Here is a 21,234-nt window from a genome sequence, read left to right on the forward strand (position 1 = left end):
CCCTCAATGGATGTGAAAATAATGTGTAACTTTTGAGTTCAAGTGTACCTAAGTACAGTCGAGGTCAAAAGTGGTAGTAATAAGCGATTAAATCTACAGCGGAGTTTAATGTTATCCACGCATGACTAGTTATATAAATTCGCAATATTTGTAATGGAAGCATCAATGTGAGTTTGTGTTTATTTTTAATTTTACATATGAGTTGCAATTTCATCGGGATTATTAATTTGATGTTTAATTTAACTTTTTTAATTGAAAAAAAGTGATTTTAATTTAGAAACGCAGGCTTTATTTTTTACAAAAATATAGTGTATTCATATCTGAATTGTAAACGTAAATGAAAGAATAAACATTTTTAAATGCAATCCCAACATTTTGTCAGGCACAGATACGTTCTATAAAAGGGTCATGATTAAACCTCAACACACGTTACGAGTCAAACAGAACGCCCCTCTTTGGAAAATGCAAAAATCATTTTCTTTTTTAATTATAACCAAGTTGTATGTCATGCAGTTAATCAGAGCGCCGACGTTGTTAACAAACACACGAACAAAGGTGCTATTAAACAAAAGTGCTCTAGTTCCCCACAAAAGGATGTCACAAGCATCCCACTACTACTACAAAAATCCTTCTGCATGCCACTTAACCTTTATTAGAAGTGCACAAAGATCATTTTCGTTTGACCTAGTGGTTTGTTTGAGTGGTCACGATCAACACTTGGGAAAACAATAAAAATCGCTCACGGATCAACTTTTTCCTCAAATATCCAATTTATTTATGTGTTTTATGAGTGTCGAAATGTGAATTGAAGAGTCTTGAATTCCTCTCCTTGAGGCAACAGTGTAGTTTATTATAATAAAACATCTCGCGAATGTTTTTACGATAACTTTTTATGGTACATAAAAGTGGAATATCTATAATAGTGAGCTATTTGGTATAAACTAGTTTGGTCTGGTATTGGTTATGATTATTGACTTTGTATCGACTCGTTTTGGTCAAAGAGTGGTGGAATTAAATTCTAATCTGCGGTGATGTTTTTATTAAAATAAATATTTTTGAGCTGCGTTTTTTGTTTAGCAATTAGTTTTAAATTTCGTTGTATCAATTATGAACTAAATTAAATTTGATTCCACTGAGGATTGTACGTCATTGAGTTAAACGTTGAAAAGAAATAAAATAATTATATAAAAGCCAGTCTTGTATGAATCTAGATAAATCTGAAGATTCAATTTTAAATTAAGAATAGGGCATCAAATCAAATTTTGTATCTTTGTTTAATCAGAAATTACTTGAAATTGAATTGGAATAGATTTCATGAATTTATTATGAACCTGAATCTAAAGTGTTAATGATAGCCCGCGTTGATTTTAAATGGATTTATTTTATAAACTTTAAAGTACTACTCAGATAAGCTATTACGCATGAAAAACTTTTGAGATAACAAGTTCAAAGATCAATTAATTATTTATCAAAACTTTGAATCATTAATATGCCACAAATAAAACAAGTCGTCAAAGCAAAATGCTACGAAACCGTAGCCGCGTAGCACTCGTAGCACTGACTACGGCGTAGCAACGACAAACATTTTATTTATTGATAGGTTCAAAGAATTTATACCACAGTTTGTACATAATATTACATACATGGTGTGATGTGAACGTAGGTGTGTGAAAGTTAAACAATGTGACACAGGGGACAAAGCAAGTGGAGTGGTGAGCCCTCCACTTTCAAGACCTTTTGTTCTATGACCCTGCCAGTGATGTTTCTTTTGTAAGTGGTGTGAGTTACAAGCTAGGTTGAGGGTATATTTTGATTGGATATTGTGGAAAATGGACACACGATAGATTTGGATTCGAATAATAGGTGATCTGCATAATTCGAGAAGACATAAAGTAATTACTTATTCACACGTCATTGATGTTTGTGTTCTTTCTTTTGATTTTTTTAAAACTTTTTCCAGTTTTCTTAACACATGCTTTTATTTGTTACTAGTGTTCCACGCGGTTTCACTTACGTCCCGAAATTCAATTAATGTATTTTATGCTGTCCTGGTACATGGGGAGCAGTTACATAAAAATACAGTGATATTGTATTAAAAGTTTTCAGTAATTAATATCCATTGTTCACCATACCATACAAGTTTGGACTCATAACGAATTTATCATACAATTGCTACTTTTCAAGTTGTAATACAGCTATGTATTTAGATAGTTTTTACTTTCTATCTAAAGACCAATTACATAGTTTATTCACAGCACACATTCATTTCTTACCGCGTTCTCCTACAAATTGTACCACAAGCTCCCCAGCAGACAGGAAGCAGTGTCTCTTTAAAACAACCACACAAGATCGCTTTTGTATCGCTGACATGCCCCGCGGCGGTGTGAATATTCTTTAATTCTACCTTCCACCTCGTTATTCAATCACAAACCATTGTTTTAGCCCTTTAATTGAAAATGCTGGTTGAAAAGGGTTATCGTAACTAATATGAATAATGTAAATACGTGTGTTTGTTTGGTACAGTAAAACGGCTGCATTGATTCAGATGTAGAGTATCCTACATATGTTTAGGCGGTCGCCAGTTTGTTTGGACTTATAAATCAGTATGGAAACGAATGGTAGTACGCACATACAACGATCAGGTATTTGGCTGGTATCAGACCAGCTAGATCTTTTTCTTTGAATTCTCATTCGATTTTCTTTAAAAAAAAAACCATCGAGCTAACTGTCGGCCGACTATTTAGTCTGCAGTGTGCTTCATCTGTGTCGCAATACGATATGGACAGAGATGAAAACACAAGAAAGAAGTAGAATAGAATAGAATAGAATAGACTATATTTATTTGCTTGAAATATGGTTAGGTACAATATAGGTCTTATAGTACCGGGCAACTAATTTAATTAATAGAAAAACAATTGTAATGCACGCTGTTATGTAAATAAGTTCTCTGTCATGTTTTGCTTTGCGTACATGCCGTAAAGAACGTAAAGACTGTTTGTCAGGAAAACATTGAGTTAACAATGTTTAGAGTCTTTTTTATCTTTATATTTTAAAAGTTCTCATACCATTCCGATAAGCCAGACAGACGTAATACTGGACCCATTTTCTAGAAGGATTTTTCCGGTAACACGAGTGGAACCACGAGAAACAGCTAGTACTACATATGTTGTGGCAGTCCGAAGGTCAAGGTTCAATTCCCGGTTAAAACAAATATTTGTTGGCTGGCCGATGTTTGCTGAGCGTCTGGACTTTCGTGTTAGTGATTTTATTACGATTACGTCTATAGATTGATAAATTTCTTCTTCTTAGTACTAGAAAACATTTAACACAAGGTTTTCTTTCGTTCTTGAGAAAATACAATTGTTATTTTTTGAGTAAATATCGGTAAAGTTAAGCCTAATGTAGGAGTAGGTTTTAGGATTATTTCTTCCACCAACCTTATCAAAAATTTTATAGAATCAGTCCACTATTTACATGAAAGAGTCAGACTAATTCCCTATGGAAGAATGTCTTACAGACGCTTGCTTGCTGAGGCAGCAGGGTTTTTCAAAAGATTTTCCGCGACCCTGGTACACAAAGGGCTCCAGAAAGAAGAAAGGTTGGTAGGGTTATCTGATGATTTCCCACCTGAAAAAAAAAAATGTCTCGCGTTTTCTAATCTGTGATCGTGCTATAGATTGTATGTATTTTTAATTATTCACAAATTCATTGTATGCAGGTGCACTTACCATAAATGTTGTACAATCATAACAGTAAATTCTATTCCTTTCTGTAACTAATGTAGAAATTCAGTCCCCTGGGTTTGTAAGACTCATCTATTTATTTTATTTACTTTCATATATATACGTATTTAAGTGTATCTCACACAAGTAATGCATTTAATTTCGTAAATATGCCAATTACGAGAATGTCTTCACAGATAAATATTTCTCAGGCCGATATCATTATAATGATAGCCTTACTCACCGTTTTTCCACGATTGTACCCTCGTCCAGTGGGAACCCGTACCGGGATATAATATAGCCTCTATACTACTCTGGACCAGTGCAGGTTTCCAACAGTGAAATCATTTTTCAGGTCGGCTCAGTAGTTTCGGAACCTTTAGGATACAAACAAACGCAAAAATCAACTTATTTTATTAGTGTAGAGAACGTATTTTTTCTTGCTCATATGGACTTCATTTACAAATAATTTTACACTTACACTTATTAGTCCCAAAGTAGAAACAAGTGCATGTTGTTTTTCCAATTAGCACCTGTATATCTGATTAGCAAATTGTTAAAGGCAAACCTCTGTGCGGCATTTCTATGCTAATGCATCGCGATATACAAACGAACTGATGACTCTACTCCAGTAATTGTGTTAAGGCGACGTTTCTGCTTTTGTCACTGTTTTTATTATTTTTATTGTTACATATGTAAACATGTACTATAGGTTTACTAAAATAAAAACGTAATATATTTAAAAACTGTTGCACAGCCAAACAAAATAAATAAAAAAAATAATGCACCTGTTAAAAAATTATAGCTTTTAGTAAATTTTCTGGTTTCAATAAAATAAATATAAATAGATAAATAGATCATTTTTTTGTGTTTTTTTTTCAGTTGTTCGTATTTATTTTAACATGTACTATTGAAGGTATACAAAATAATTAGAAAATGATGTAGTGTGTTTGTCACCTGTCAGTCACATAGTTATGAAATACTAACGTTTAGGTTGACAACTTTTCAAAAAAAGTAAATTTTCTAATTTGTAACCATTACAATAAAAATATCTATCTTGATATTCAACAAATTGCATACATTGAAAGTCCCATACTTAACCGCTGAACATCTGAAAGCTACATTAGTTTCAACTGAAATGAAACTAGGTATATATTTAGAAATAGTTTCGTGTGACAAGTCTTCTGCATTAGTGAGATCAGAACCAGTCGTTATTAAAGTTCTGCATTTAGAAACTGCCTAATTTAAATCGTTACACAAAATTCTAACATTTGACTTATTAAAATGTATTTAAGTTTGAAAGTTAATCTTTTTAATTTAAAAAAAGTAAAAATATTTTGCTTTTTAAATTGCAAGCAATTAATTTCTTTTTTTCTGAGCAAATTAAAATGGAGCTCAATTAGAGATATGATTTTATATGATTTGGATTTTTAATGAATGCTCTCAACGCAAAATGTTGTACATTATTATAACTGCCTAAAATTCTCTGATATACCTACATATATGGTGAAATGTTTGGCGATAATTTCTTTTCAATTATGCAATAATTTAACGGTTACTGTTAACTTCCTTTATTATTTCCTTAATTAAGGTTTAAGGCTAAAAAATAAAATAAAAATTCCACTCTTAAACACAAAAATTAAAACCACGTTGGCCCCAACTGTACTTTTAAATGCAGGTACAGGCGCGCACAAAACGCTTCTCTCAACATTTTCTCACATAATTATTTTTTACTTCACAAGACTACATCTGCTAAATTAAAATAAACTCTCCTTCATATTACGGTATGCTAGAATTTTTTTGTTAAAGTATTTTTTAAATTTTTCGACTGTACCGTGCACCCTTAAAAAGGACTCAGATGTATGTTTGACTAGAAGTGACAATTCAATTTTGTTCCCGGAGCTGGTGGAAAAATCCCGACTCGGAAGAAAAGTAATCAAGATATGTTTGAGATGAGGTGTAGGGAGTAAAAGCCTTGCTGTAAATGTGCATATACTGAAGTACTAAGACACCTACTTAGCATAGTTGATGGAGTTCATTGTTTGCGCTCTGTAATCTACTTTTACTTGGCTATGGTAAACATTTACCCGCTCACGCTATGTAAGGAGTCCACATGCAGTTAAGATCGGTGAAATAAATTAGTAGGATCGCACGACTAGATAAGGAACGAAGATATAGTGTGGTATTATTTATCTACGGTATAATATGTCCCTATGTTAATGTAAATAAGTTATATTACATTGAAGAGCAATGAATTTTCAAAATGACTTCAGAAGAAGCTTCTTTACTCTACTTTTAACTCTTAATTTTGACAGAAATTAGTTACATATTTCTTGGGACAGAATCGTCTTTAACAATTTGTATTTGATTTAATGAATTATCGTATAAGCCACTTCCAGTCATCACGCACCATTGTGCACAACTAATTCCCTGTGTACAGAGTGTCGGAAATTAAATTAGAATAAACATAATTAAACAGTTGGCCCCATTCGCTTCGACTTTCAAAATTACCGTATTTAGGGGATTAAATGCCCCCAGTGTTTATAATACTGGATTTTGGGGGCCCAAAAAGTGTATTGTGCTTTTCGTATGCCATTGGTGATTACATTAATTATATCATTAGCATAAAATTATTTTTCTTCTGCTACTCATAGGGGTCGTTTTGTGTCGTGTTCCTAAATCAAAATTATTTTTTGGTAAATGAAAAAAAAATGACCGCTAACATTTTTTTTAAAATTAGGATTTACATAATTAAGGTGCTCTCGGTTCACCTATCCTAATGTAATGAGCATTTAATTATTTCTATTTTAATTACATACCTAAACCAACCACCGGTCACCAATTACCCTTTATGGCTATACAAACCCCTAATGGGACACCAAAGCATGGTAACCCTTTTTAGATGCTTCAAAATTTCCAAAGTTTAATTAAACCGCCAATTTATAAGTCACACCAATATACACCACGGAAGTTTGTAAGCTCACCACGTCGATACAACATATTTCTGGCATATTTATCTTTCTTCCCGTTTGAAGATAATATTTTGTACGCCTCACAATAAGAAATATGAAAGAACATTCCTCCCAATAGCACAAACGGACGCTGACAAAGAAAATCTTTTGACTCAAAATTCACGTCGAATATTGCTAAACAAGGCGAAAAATTATTTTTCCAAATGTCATAATCTTCACGTGAATATTCGAAGTGTAGTATACATTGCAGTATTTGTTTGAGTGTACGAAGTTTCAGTTGTTAGCCGTGCGGCAATGTTTAACTAGTGAGGCGGTTTGCACAAGTTCGCTTTGCGCATGTATAGAACATAGTGCAACAGATAATTTTCACGAGAGCCTCAAATTCAGTAGACTCTGTGCCGCCGTGGGGGTAGTACGCGCCTCGTTGTGGCTCCATGTGAAGTTTCCTTCGCTTATCGGTGTTACGAAATTTGAAAATCGAACGCTTTTGTTTTAAGTGGCAGTTTGTTTATGGACGAATTATTTTGGGTTATTTTTGAGGTGAGTGATTTTTAAATATTTTTATTATCTTCAAAGGAGTTTTTATTCGTGTGTTAATAATATTGCGTAACAGATTAAACGATAGTCGTTGGGAAGGCGCAATTTTAAACTGGTGCCATAATTGCCGCCTTTATAATTATGGATTACTTATGGTACTTGTTTTTTTTTACATAGCTTATGGCTGTTTTTTTCCTTATGTCTGATATACATACAAGTAATAAATCTACGAGTAGGTACTGTTTAAATCTACCCGTGTCCTGAAAATAAAACAATTTGATTATCTAAAATAACAGTTTAAAAAAATCAGCTTTTATTTATAAAAACATGACAATATCCATTCACCATCTTATTTTAAACCAAAAAAACTATCTGTAATTCAAACTCGAAAACCATAAACAGTCGATTTAACCTGAAAACGGAATCGTATCGGTAATCCGCGGCTTAAGCCTTAGAGACATTAAGAGCGCTAGATTTATTATATAAGTAATTCCACGGGGTCGTTTCGGTCGACGCTTGATCTTAGCTCAGTTCCCGGAAAGGGGAGAATGGTGCTAAATAGAGTAGACTACGGAGTAAGCCTATTGTGTAAGATGCTAGGCAGTATTATCACGCACTGGGATTGCTAATGCAGCTATTGGCATATGGGGCTATATTTGTAAGCATATAGAGCCAGTTTCTGCATTAATTGCACGTTAAAGAGGTTTCAAAATCATCATCATCTGCTTAGCCTCTTCCTATCTATGTTGGGGTCGGGTTCCAGTATAACCGAATGCAGCTGAGTACCAGTGTTTTACAAGGAGTGACTGCTTTTCAACACAGTTACCTGGTCAATCCAGGATCGATCGAATATATCAAAATGAAGTGGAAATTAATATTTTTTCAAACTATTGGAGTCCGGTTATTCAAGCAGGATGATGTGCAATCAATGGCCGAGTATGCTTTTCATCTTGGTTAATGTTGTATAGTTAAGACCATTGTTAGTAAGGCGATGATGAAAGCTTATACAGTTGTAATAGTTTCTGAACAATGCATTACCTAATTGTTTGCATGTTATCATCTACAAAGGTCCACTATACACAAAATCTTGTTACGCAAAAAAGAGACTGAAAATATGAGTATTTACGAGATTGTGAGGCATTTACAACACCAAAGTAAGAATAAGAGAGTTGACAGAACAGAACAGATAAAGGGAAGTATGCGTTATACCTAAGTAAAATGGCCCCCGCTCAGCATAATGCTGTGACCCTATATGAGACGGAGTCCCAGCGCAGATTTTAGCTAAAGCAATATCAGTAGGTTTGTTCAATCTTTAGATCAACAGACGCAGTGGGGATCAGAACTCTTATAAAAATTAGACAATTAATGGTCGTAGTGTGGTCACCTTTATATGATTCTGGTTAGAAAGGAACATTATATTATTTGTACAAGTATTAACGAAACTATTGATTTTAGTTATTATATGAATTTTGTATAAATTCCAGTAAGAGAATATAGGTTGCCCGGGAATCTGGGTTGTAGAAGTTAGATAGGTAGTCGCTTCATATAAAAAACTAAAGTATTTAGGCTGATCCCAACATTTGTTGGGAAAAAGCTAGGAGAAAAAAAAAGCAGATCATGGAAGGAAAGGGTGTTCTGTAGAACTTGATGTTGCTATACTACAGTCTCGTACTAGCGTTACGGGATTATGAGTAGATACATCATCACTACATAATATTTTTGTTTTGTCATTGTAATCGAATCTGCGTGCGTACAAACAAAATCGTGAGTGAAACAATAAAAACAATAAGACAAAACAAAGAATGATATAACCTTTTTCTTGACACTTATTATGTAATATTTAAATGATGCCTTTGTTTGATAGCTTTATTATATGAATGCTATGTTTCATTTACTTGGATTATTATATTGGTATTGTGAGCCCAAGTAACATCGTCATTCATCAGCAGCCCTTTCATTGTTCTACTGCAGGATACAGGTTTTCTCTCATACAGAGATGGATTAAGTGTTAATCTTCACGCTTGCTCAAGACGGATTGGTGATTTCTGGCTTTGAGTCCAGGTTATTCAAGAAGTTGTATTAGAAAGTACATATGACACAGAGTAGTAACATTGGTACTTGCCTGATAGAAATATGAAAAAAAACCGTCATACTCGTACCGAGTCTGACGTTTAAACAATTAGGCTTTCAAGTCACATAACGATTTACTTTGGATTTATATTTTGTTTATTGAGCGTATCTAATCTTGTAATTAGTTTACTTGTCAATAATATTCTAGCAGACATTCAGCAAATACCAAATATTTAATCAAAATTGTCCTTAGCTCTGTCAGACAGTAAATAATGAAGGTGGGCACAGGATGCGCGACAATTTGTTTTAGTTCAATCTCCACCTACTTACGCCTTATCAAGATGAACTGATGCTCTTGTTAGTCATCGGTGCTAACGCTCGTGTGATGTTCGTTCTATTATAGTTTATGTTCTCATAAATTATAGTGACGGGAATAACAGTGACTATGTTTTTGGTTTCTATAGGCCTCGTGGGTAAATCTAGGTGAAGGTTCGATTCCAGGTCGATGCAAATTTTCTTAGCTTGACATTTTAAGTATATCTTGGACACCAATGACTTTGGCACTTACGGGTAGTCAAAAGCCAGTAAGTCTGACAACCAGTTCTGCTTGGGGGTTGTAGACTTTTTAGAGGTCGCTTCGTGACGCTGACATTTGTTGTTATGAAAGTTGACTTGAATAAAATAATTTATTATGTTTGAGATCTTGTTTATCGTAATTGATAGTAGAATATAGGTATCATGCCTTTTTAATGTCGGTCCTTTTTTGTTCAATTAGCTTTTGTTCATCGGTACCTCGCATAAAAGATTTTAAGAAGGAAATTCAAGGACATTTCAGATAAGATAGGTTCAGCGTTTTTAGGGATTGTTTATTCTATAAAACATCAACTAAGAATATCCAGTATTATAGTAAAATCCCGGATAATGGCCTCTTATTTCCCAAGATCAAATGCTAGAAATGACCGAATACTCGCACAATCGGCATCAAAAAGAAAAATATCATATCAAAGGCTTATAACCTAAATGTCATCGTCCTATTCTTAACCCAATTTATTTATATCTTATTATTCCATACAACACTATAAGCTTAGCTTAGCATTCATTCCCTTTCGGGGCTAATCCTCTTTCATACAGTCTACCCATCGTTTTCTTAGTGGCCCTCTTTTGTTGTAGAAACATTTGTACTCAAAACCTTTTTGGTGGCATGTCCTTCATTCCTTCGCCTTACATACCATGACAAACAATTTCTATAGAAATGTTGTCATTGACACCATTTTCAAACTAATACTTACGTATAATTATAGGTAGTTGTTTATAACTCTTGATTTTCTTCATTATTTACATCTTTTAAATGTTCATGGGAACTCTCATGAGTTTCACTTCAACACACATGCAGGCAGTAAAATCACTCCAAAACACATGCAGGCAGTAAAATAATTCTTTGGCATTATAGAAAAACAAAAGTGTTTAAATCCTCTATTATTATTTCTTTATCACCAGCTTCAATAAACAGAAAGCTACTTATCTTCTGCGCTTGCAGTGTAACAGAATCCGAACAAATGTTCGAACGAGCATATCAGTATGCAAACCGCGAGCATGGACGGCAGACATTTGTGTTACGGCGTCCAAAACATGACGCGCAAAGGGATGTGTTTCAAGCAATTATAGAATTTAAACGCTCCCGTACGAAATGTTTCGGATAATCAAAACCGCATCAGCACAAGCTGTGAGAATTTTGTTTTAATTACGGGTTGCTTGTTTCGAAATAACACGGAATAATGATGCAGCATTTACTAAATAACATTGGCAAAGGAATGCTGAAATAAATGCAGTCCATTTGTTTGATGGAATTTTATTGATATTCGTACTAGTGAGTATCGGTATTCGAGCAATATGCTCACATATTTGTGCAAATATAAATTAACATTTATCGTAAAGAAACTTTTTCACATTCTGTTATGAGACTAATCTGTAACCATCTCCAATGCCTCCTTGGCTGTCTTTATGATATCTTATCTTGAAAGAGTCTCAACAAAACTAAATTCTGATAAATAAACTTCATCTAGACAGAGTTAGCAACATCATAGAGAGATTTAGCAACCAAACCCTACGTTTGATCCTTCCATCAAAGCCTTAGGCCTTCTATTACTATTTTGCCAATACTATCTCAGTCACCCAATTCTCTCCCATCATATGACGATTAACTTCAAGAGACACAACTAATACTTCATAAAAACGACCAACTGGTATCGTATACACCTCATAGGACCTTCATTCATTCACTCGAGTGAACGTAAGTACTATCTTGACCGTAACTTAATGAAGATGGACCGTGGTCCAGAAGCCAACGGTTTGGAAAAACTTGGGTAAAAAAGAGGGAATTTATACATTTCTAACATACGCTTTTCTAGGATTTAGTTGTGATTCCCTTTAGAAAAATTAAAGGAAGAAAATATTTAGAATTTATGATGAAGATTACCCTATGGCTCTTTTCTGAGCATCTACCTTTATACGCAGCTTATATCATGTTTATGTATTCATTTTCCTTTAAAATTATTAAAATGTTTTTGAACCATGAATAAGACGCTGAGAATATTCAAAAACTGACCATTAGAACTAGCCTACGCATTCTTCTATTGACATTTTTTTTCATTTCAAGAAGCACATCATTCCTTTTTCTAAATCAAAGAAAATAACAACTATGATGAGCTAAGATTATAATTAAAACTCTTCTTTTCATGATGTATTTGTTTGTATGTGTTTTACAATCAAGATCTGAACACCTGATCAATCCCGCCTTTCAATAACTGCAGTACCAAAGGCATAGACGAAGCAATGGCAGCTTCAAAACAAAGCAGAAATACTCCATGTATCTGTGATTAAACCACCAACATACCCTTGCTATAGGTACCCGATACCCAGTCAAGATTGAAATTTTTGGGAAACAATATTTTGTTCATAGAATCGTTTCTAGAACAAGTTATACTCGTAAAAAGTCGAAAATGACAAGCTACTTACTGATCGACAGCAACTTAAGTTTATTTGTACAAATTAACATCGATTATTCTCGATTCGTATATGAAAAAGTTCTTTCTTTCAACAATACATGTAGCAACACATGTTTTCGATTAGACATTGATCGATTCGACGCCTCGATTCGCGTACCTAAAATTATAATTGAAAGTTAAATTTTGAAGCGAAACTTAATACCTAATATTAGTATAGTCCCTTTTACGTCCACTGGTCAGTAGGTACACAAAAGCTCCATTAAATTTGTTACCAATCCATCAATGGACAGCGTGTGCCTTTGTGCAAAATCTATTCATAAAATATATTACGTTGTCCATAACGTACTTTAAAATATTAGAGCAAATGTGGCTAATGTGGTCATGTATAAACTAAATACCTTTTTGACTTCACCACTTTAAATGTCAGGAATTATGATGAGATTTTTTTTGTAATCTGCATATAAAACAGTCATTTTCGTCTAGGTTATTTGCTTTTGGAACTTTAGCTTTTATAATCTGGCATGTGGGAAAATGTGTAGGCTCCTATAATGGGTAGAATCAAAAATTTTGAATTACGAACCGTTTCTTTTTTTAACCATTTGTCAGCCTCATTAAATATTATCAGCCTGAAAGTATTATGTATCTACATGTACATATCTATTTTTAGTTTCCATTATATCTCCAAAGTCATCTTATTTTTTAAAATCTATGTTTGACACACGGTCATGAGGAGTGCCTACGTTCCAAATTATCTACATACTTATAAAAAGCCACAACGATATTATGACATCAGAGATTATGAAATTAAATCCAAAAATATCAAAGGCCTCGTGTACGTAGGCCTAATATTATAACTACGTGCTTATACGTATATAAATCTGTCAAAATACTTTGTTTATTGCGTTCTCATATCGCCTTTTAGAATTTTAATTCAGAGGGCATTAGAGTACCCTACAGGCCGGAAATTTAATTTCCTTTACGGTGACTTACATATAGATACACATATTTATAATATGCTCAAACCAATGAAGGTTTACATTGAATACATTAATTTGGTCATGTATCTAAGGGAATTTCTAATTTTCTAGTGAGCTAGAATGGCTATCTTTTCAATTAGAGGGTTGCTTTAGCCTAGAGGAATATGTAATTTTGGTGCTTAAATGAACCTATTGGCTCAATGTGTTCGATGGTGCTTAAAATTAAATATATAGGTACGTTTTTTAAAGGTAGAATGAAACAGTGATAATTTGTTATTAAAACTCAGATTTGAACTTTTATATAGGTACATATGAAAAATTAACAGTATTTATTATTATGTTTCTATATGTAGGTATGTGTGTTAACTTTTTTACACATGTAACAAAAAATAAAAACTAAAAAGCATGAGCATCAAAATGTTCGTTTGCGTCAACAATTCAAAATACTACTATATCGTGTGCTACAGTTTATAAATTATTGTTTTCGAACTCCGCTTTTAATATTTCACCATTTTCTGTTTGCTATTTAACCCCCGACGCAAAAACGACGGGGTGTTATAAGTTTGACGTGTCTGTGTGTGTGTGTGTGTGTGTGTGTGTATGTGGCATCGTAGCTCCCAAACGGATGATCCGATTGTAATGCGGTTTTTTTTGTTTAAAAGGTATGCCAGTCGGGAGTGTTCTTAGCTATGTTTGGTGGAAATCGGTTCAGGTCTTCAAGGTCATCAGCTCGTTTGCTAGATGTGATAGGAATGTTTCACGCTCAGTTCACTTGCAAGTATATGTGGGATCTGAAATTGGAAACACTAATGTCTTTTGGAACCACTGAGCTGGTCTGCTGTTAGGGCACGAAGATAGGAGACGTAACCCTGAACTGCCTTTTAGTAAACCCATCGAGTTTGGGCTCGTTGAATTTGTCTTGACGAGTTCTCTTCATGTTTCTGATTGACGAGAACCTGATGCTGGAAATGGGATGTGGCGGATGAAACCCTGGAATGCCGGAATGAAACGGATAAACCGATTTATATTTTTGCTGAAAATCTAGAATGTCCAAAGGTTAATCTTTATTTTTCTCAATCTGTGCAATTCTCCCAGAGCCAGTTTGTCATGAGGATTGTAAAACAGCTTCCTTTGGCCGAGATCGCATATAACGACCCCATCTTAAGATAAAATAAAATAAACGAAAGAAGGAAAAATTAAGGAGCTCCTTTAAAAAGCATGAAATAAAATTAAATTATAAATTTAAAAAAACCCCCGACCCAAAAAAAGTACGCAATAATTATGACAAAAGGTTAAAAACGCTAAACCCTATAAAAAGCAAAAAATAACTTTTAACACTAGGTAAACTAAATTTTGACGTGTCGGGGGACCGCTTTCTACCTTCATAAATACTTACATAAATCAAATGATACCTACCTAATTACAACATTCGTTTAAAAAAAAAACACGTATCTAAAGTAATGAATTAGAGCGGTCCCCCGACACGACAAAATGTAGTTTCCCTAGTGTTAAAAGTTATTTTTTGCTTTTTATAGGGTTTAGCGTTTTTAACCTTTTGTCATAATTATTGCGTACTTTTTTTGGGTCGGGGGTTTTTTTATTGAACTTTTGTTTTGCATACTACACATGACTCGTAGCTCGTAGTTACGTCATCATAACCCTGTAGTGACCGCTTTGTATTGCTTCGCATGCAAAGAACTCCTTATTCTCTTTTTGCTTTTCCCAATTTTAAACAACCAAAGGCCAGTGTTTGTAAAGAAGTCCCCAATTTCACCAACAGTATAAAGAGAACGCTGTGTTACCAAACGAAGAAAAAATGTTCCAAATAGCTTTACTATCAAAAACGTGCCAAGTTAGTCATCTCTTTTCAACCCTTGCCAAGAGAGAGATAGCTTTTTATGTGCAGACAACCACAAGCCTTAGTGGGAGGGTTGAAATAAATAATTCTGTACAATTTGCCTCACAACCGACCCCTGGTCCAAATCATTAACTCCAAAGGGTCCCGAATCTTAAAGACGTCTTTAGTACCACTGATTTGAATATTCCTTGTTATTCATTAAGTCCTTGGTTTGGATATTTACAAGACGCATCAGTCGTTAGGAGTGGGTGAGCTTGAAGGGTGCTTATAATTCTTGACGCCTCAAGCTTACCCTCAATTTCGTAAACAAATCCTGGGGTGCAAGTATGTCTTTAATGAGTACCATTTATATTGAGAATCTGATGATAAGATTTTGTTATTTCGTTAAATGATTTTCAGTGTTACAGTTCTGTTACGCATGAAACGTTACATGAATTACCTAAGCTATTTATTAAAATTATACGTCTGAAGAAAAATAATATCGTCATCATCAGCCTATTTATCGGCCCACTGCTGGGCACAGGCTTCTTCTCGCACTGAGAAGAATTAAGCGTTAGTCACCACGCTTGCTCACTGTGGGTTGATCAGAAAATAAGATTATGAAGAACTTCGACGCCGATGTTTATAAACCCAATGTCGACAGTTTTTCTTAATATCCATTTTTACCAAAACATTCCGAACAACAAGCAGTGTTATAACACTTCGAATCGAGAAATTTATACACAGAGTTCTTAAAACAAAACCCAAGCTAGCGGAACGTAAATCTGGGGTGTCCTAAGCATAAAATTTGTTGTATCCTTAATCATTAATCTTGTAGGCAATTGTGTCTAATTCTCGGAGCTTCCTTTAATGTAATAAATCAACTTAGTAAGTACGACTGGTGTTGTGGGTAGGGCTGTTCGTTTCGGTTTCGTTAACAACGGCTTATATTTAGAGTAGATGTTGCAAGAAATTTTGTTCTCATGGATTTAGGTACTGTATTTGTGTGTGAGTACAAGTTTTCGTACTGAGAATCTAAGAATAGGCATTTTTGAATGACGAATTATGCAAGAACCGTTTTCGGGCTGTTTTGATTCCATTAATTTTATTTATATTTATTGCTGCTAACTTTTAACCAGTATCTCCCCTGATGGCAATCGAAACTGTGATAGAAAATGGATCACATTTGTTTTTATAATTTAACTTACATACCTAGACACACGTACGTGTTTTTTGCAATATAAACGTCACACAATATATATAGGCACATTTGAATAAAACTTTTATGTAAAGGCGACCTTTAATAAATAGCAACGTAACATGAATCGATATATTTTTTAGATTACTAGGTAGGTAATATTTTATATTCGTTTATCGAGATCAGCGGGCTTAGTTCATGAAAAATATAATAACGTGTAGAATGTTGAAAATAATGAATTTCTACTGAAAGTGAAAAAAGCGTGATCATGAGAAAGTTTAGCTTTAACGTTTATTTTCTAGCTTATGCCTGCGATTTCGGCCGCGTCCTGAGGGACTTATGAATAAAAATTTGCCTATGTATTATTTTGATATATAACCTATATTACTGCTAAGTATCCATCTAAATCCATCCATGTGTTTTAGAGTGAAAGAGGAACAAACATCCAAACAGACAAAATTTCATGTATAAAAGATTTATAAATGACTAAAGATAATCTAGCTACCAGGCTAGCATAGAAACCGAGGAGGTCTACCAGCCACGTTATTCTAACAAATGACTTGACCTCCCCTTTGTGTGCTTTCCTATACAAAGCAGGGGTCATGATTGATTGGATAGTACACAATGTGGTTTCCCGAATTCCGCCCATTATAGTTGATAATTGATTGTATGATAATTGCCTGGTGACAGGTGATTGGCGAAGAGTTGATTGATTTTCACGCAGGTGAAGTCACGGGCATAGTTTGTAGGCTGTGAATAAACTTCCAGTAAACTGCTTGAGCGTCTGTAGTGTACTTTTTGTAGGTGGTGCAAGTGGTCTGATATTGTGCTAGTAGTCTGATGTTGCGCTAATAGTCTAACTAGTCTGAAAAAATATTTATGTACATCAATTTGTAGTTTATGTTAGTGGCGTGAAGCCATTACACAAAACAACATTTATTTTGAACGTGTTGATTTCTCAAAATGCTAACATAAACTTCGTTGTTTTTTTTCTTTTAATAATGCGATCTCATTTAACATTTACTCTGGCAAATTGCATTAATAAAAAGTCTTAAATGAATTAGGCACTTAAATTAATGGCAGCGATCAATTAAACTTTAACTGCAACTAAAAGCTTTATACTCCGTAAATATAAAAGCTAAGTAACATCAATAGTTATTCACCGAGATTATTTACGCCCTGTTACCCCTTACCGAAAATACCTTTTGACGAATTAATATTCGCGTATACATAATATATGAGTAACATCACTATGGACCTATAGTCCCCAGCTCTGTCGGACTACAAAAGGATTTGTCAAAACAATTGTTTAAACTTCGTATTATGTTTTCGGCGTAAACATGACGCATCGTGCGTAAAGGTCCTAATCCCTAAATAATAGTAATGTATAGCACTAAATTAAACGGGCTTTTAACTACTATTATACATTTATTATGCCATTGTGAGTGTAGTAACGATAATGTATTGATGTAGCTTAAGATGAACTATCACTCGCGAAAATAGCACCGTTTTACGGCTAATGGCGGCGCTCCGCTCGGATCATTTAACTGAAATCTTTTGAAGAAATATGTATACGCTGAAAGTGCTTAACTTTCATTATGTTTTCTTAATATTATTTCTGTGAGCAGAAGTAATTTTCAACTCGATTAACTCGCTTCTTAAGAGCTAAATTAATGCTCAAATACTTCAAACCTAGCTTGTATTTATTGCTGTATAACAATATTCTTGGAACTATTTCTGATGTTGTTTTGTTTCCTGTGATTTATTTCTGTTGTTGTGGTTAACATTGAAAAGAGGTCACGAACAATATTGCCTCATTTCTGTGTCGGTTAATTGAGTGAAATATCTGTATAAATCATTTGTGGGGGCGTTGGAAAAACAATTGAATCAGCTGCTTGTTCCCACGCCTCGGAATAATATTAAAGGGTATAATAACGTAATATTTCTTGAAGGTACCTACAGTCGGGAGCAATGAAATCGGGTCTCGTTACAAAAATCTTGGAAGCCATGAATCTTAGCTTACTGAAGAGAATATAAGTACTGTAGAGGTTTTGTATTATAGTTTTAATGAATGCTGGTGATAAAATCGGTCACGCATTTGAATGTTGTTTTTTCAAAAATATAGGCAGTTAGATTTTTATGTGGATTTGTAAATTCTGCCAACGGGCCCAAGAAATGAACATAAGTTGAAAAATCTACAAAGGATTTGTATAAATAAATTTCCAAAGATCCTAGTTACTATAGTGCGCTACCGTACCTAATCATATTTACTTTTTATTTTAGGTGCTGTGTTACATATTCTAATATACCTACCTAGGTGCTAGTGATTGAGAACGTTTAAGTAAATAATATACTCATGCTAAGGGTTTCAATTCTTTCGCTAAAGCAAACTAAAGCTTGATTGATGGCCCCCGAGTGTAACAACGTAATAAAGCGTATTATTATTAAATTGGATCACACGTTTGAGTTACTGCGATCTTCTTTTTTGTATTTAATACTTATACGTACATAGTTTGGTTTAGAAGATAAAATATTGATATGGACCATTTATTATTTTCGTATTATAAGTTGGGTCACAGACTTTCTGCATCATAAAATAGGGTGTTTTTCTTCAAAATGCTTGGTAACAAAAATAACTGATTGTTAAAGTACCTATGGTACTCAAAATAATGTCTTCCAGACTGAGTTACATCAAAAATTTGATTAAAATGACAACTGTGAGTAAGTAATTTTTCTAAAATTTTAATATAAGACGTAAAATCTTAAGTTAAGTCCCTTTCCCTAGTCCAGATTTCTTCCCAAATAAAACGCACGCCGTGTCTACAATGCCGTACAATTTCCCTTCGTTATGAAAATCTAAGGGTCGAAGAACGGTCGAACATTATAACATAATGATTATAATAGGCAAACAGAAAATGGCTTACAACAGCAAATTGGAATGACGGCCATAAAACTGTTTATAGCCTTGTTAGCTTAGTTTACTGTTTCTTAGTACATTGTGCATTGTTGTCCTGTAAGTTAATTTACTTAGACTAGATACATGACTTCAGTTTCCTTGGAGATAATAATTATGTCAAATGGTCTTCTAGTTTAGTTGGAGTTCTATAAAATCACATATTTTTGTAATTTATAGCTCCTTCACGGCATCTGTATTTCCTATTGGGCACTGAAAAATTTACTGACTCATTTTCAAGCAGTTTTCATTATCATAAATTATCTTTACGGTGAATGTTAAGATGCATGTTCTAAAATATACCTATGCGAAACCAGAACAGTGACCTTGTTCGTAAATGAAATACACAACAATCAAGTTAACATTTTTAATATAATACTTTAATAAAAATAAAGGTCAGAACACACAATAAAAGTCCATAAACAACACAAGACAAACAATGGACATTTCACAAAGGCGAGCGCACACTACATGATAACTTGATCCTCAGCGTAAAAGCTAGAGTAACAACACATACATTTTCTATCCTGTCACTTTAAGCTCGTGACGTCACCGCTTCCTTATGACCACGGAGGAAGGAAAGAACAGAGGTGCCATAAGGAAGGTAGGTAAAACACATTCTTATAGATTCCTTAGGCTGATTTTACAGTCATGCTGATCATGCGCTGACGATCAGCGCCGACGACCACAAATATATGAAACTCTATGAAGCTTTTTTGAATGACGCGTAGCTGTCAGCGCAGACGATGTTCAGACAAAATACGCGCGTAGCTGTCAGTGCCGACGGTCAGTGTGACTGTAAAACCAGCCTGACTGCCTCGTTGGTCTAGTTGTCGCAAGTGCGGCTGCTGAGCACGAGGTCTCGGGTTCGATTCCCGAGTCGGGCCGAAATCGCTTTGTGGGTTTTAGAAGACTTTCACAAAGCAGCCCGTAGTCTGGAAGTTGGTGATTGATTCACCCGTGCATCGGAGAGCACGTAAATGTCGGTCCTGCGCCTGATCTCTCTCCGGTCGTGTCGGATTGCCGTCCCATCGGATTATGAGAGTGAAGGAATAGGGAGTGCACCTGTGTGTGCGCAAATGCTCGTGCACTATAATATGTCCTGCGCAGTTGGCTGATCTCCTTACATGAGAACAGCCGCTGTAGCCGATAATCGGCTAGGAGGACATCATCAAAACCGGCCTAAGCAACATACGGTAGGCGTTAGTAATCAGCTACTAGAACTAATTAGACGTTCGTGCTCCTTCTCAAATCAAAACAAATTTTTCAAAATTAGTCTTGATTGATTGGGAGGTTTATTTTTGAAAATAAATGAGGATTCCTTAGAAGGCGTGCAAGGGCAGAGCAAGTAAGGTTCCTCGTCCCCCGGACATCTGAATTGTGACGCACTACTTTTTTGGGAGATGTTGCGTTATGACATCTCCACTGGTCGTTTTGTTTTCCATGTTCTCGACCATTTAACCTGACCTCAGCTGTATAACTAGCCATAAAAGTAGTAATAGCCCATTGTGGTTACTTCAAGGGCCTTTTATTGAAGTTCATAAAGTAATTGCAGGCTAGCTTAGCAAGTTAGTAAGTAGAGCTTTAACTACCACCTCGAATGTCTGTGTACCTAGTACTCTGTGGTGATAAAAGTTGAAGTAGTGATTTGAAATGTAGTGGGAAAAGTTTGTGTCAATGATTATTTTATTATATAGAAACAATATCTGCTGCATTATTTAAGTTTAAGAACTCAGGAGATTCATAAATTGCGTTGGTATATACCAGACGCACAAAAATGAAAGCAGCCGAGTAAAGCTCTTTCTGCAAAGTATAAATAAACAATTCTAAGGTATAAAATCTCTAATATAAATAACTTAATAATACCTATACTAAAAACTATCCTATACCCATTTAAAGAAAATCATAAAGTATCATAGAAATAAAATATAACCCATCCAGTATCCACCTAGAAGTGGCATCA

The 21,234-nt window shown here is 34.5% G+C and overlaps 1 protein-coding gene across 1 annotated transcript in view; it reads left to right on the forward strand.

Annotated features, from left to right (window-relative positions):
- Positions 1-7,085: 7,085 nt before the first annotated feature.
- Positions 7,086-21,234, forward strand: part of LOC110384594 (connectin) — a 45,471-nt gene continuing 31,322 nt past the window's right edge. The window contains exon 1 of the mRNA XM_021345949.3: positions 7,086-7,234. The gene's annotated coding sequence lies outside the window, so the exon portion shown is untranslated. The remainder of the gene's footprint in view (positions 7,235-21,234) is intronic.

Source organism: Helicoverpa armigera, chromosome 16, assembly GCF_030705265.1.
Source record: "Helicoverpa armigera isolate CAAS_96S chromosome 16, ASM3070526v1, whole genome shotgun sequence".
Classification (NCBI taxonomy): Eukaryota; Metazoa; Arthropoda; class Insecta; order Lepidoptera; family Noctuidae; genus Helicoverpa; species Helicoverpa armigera.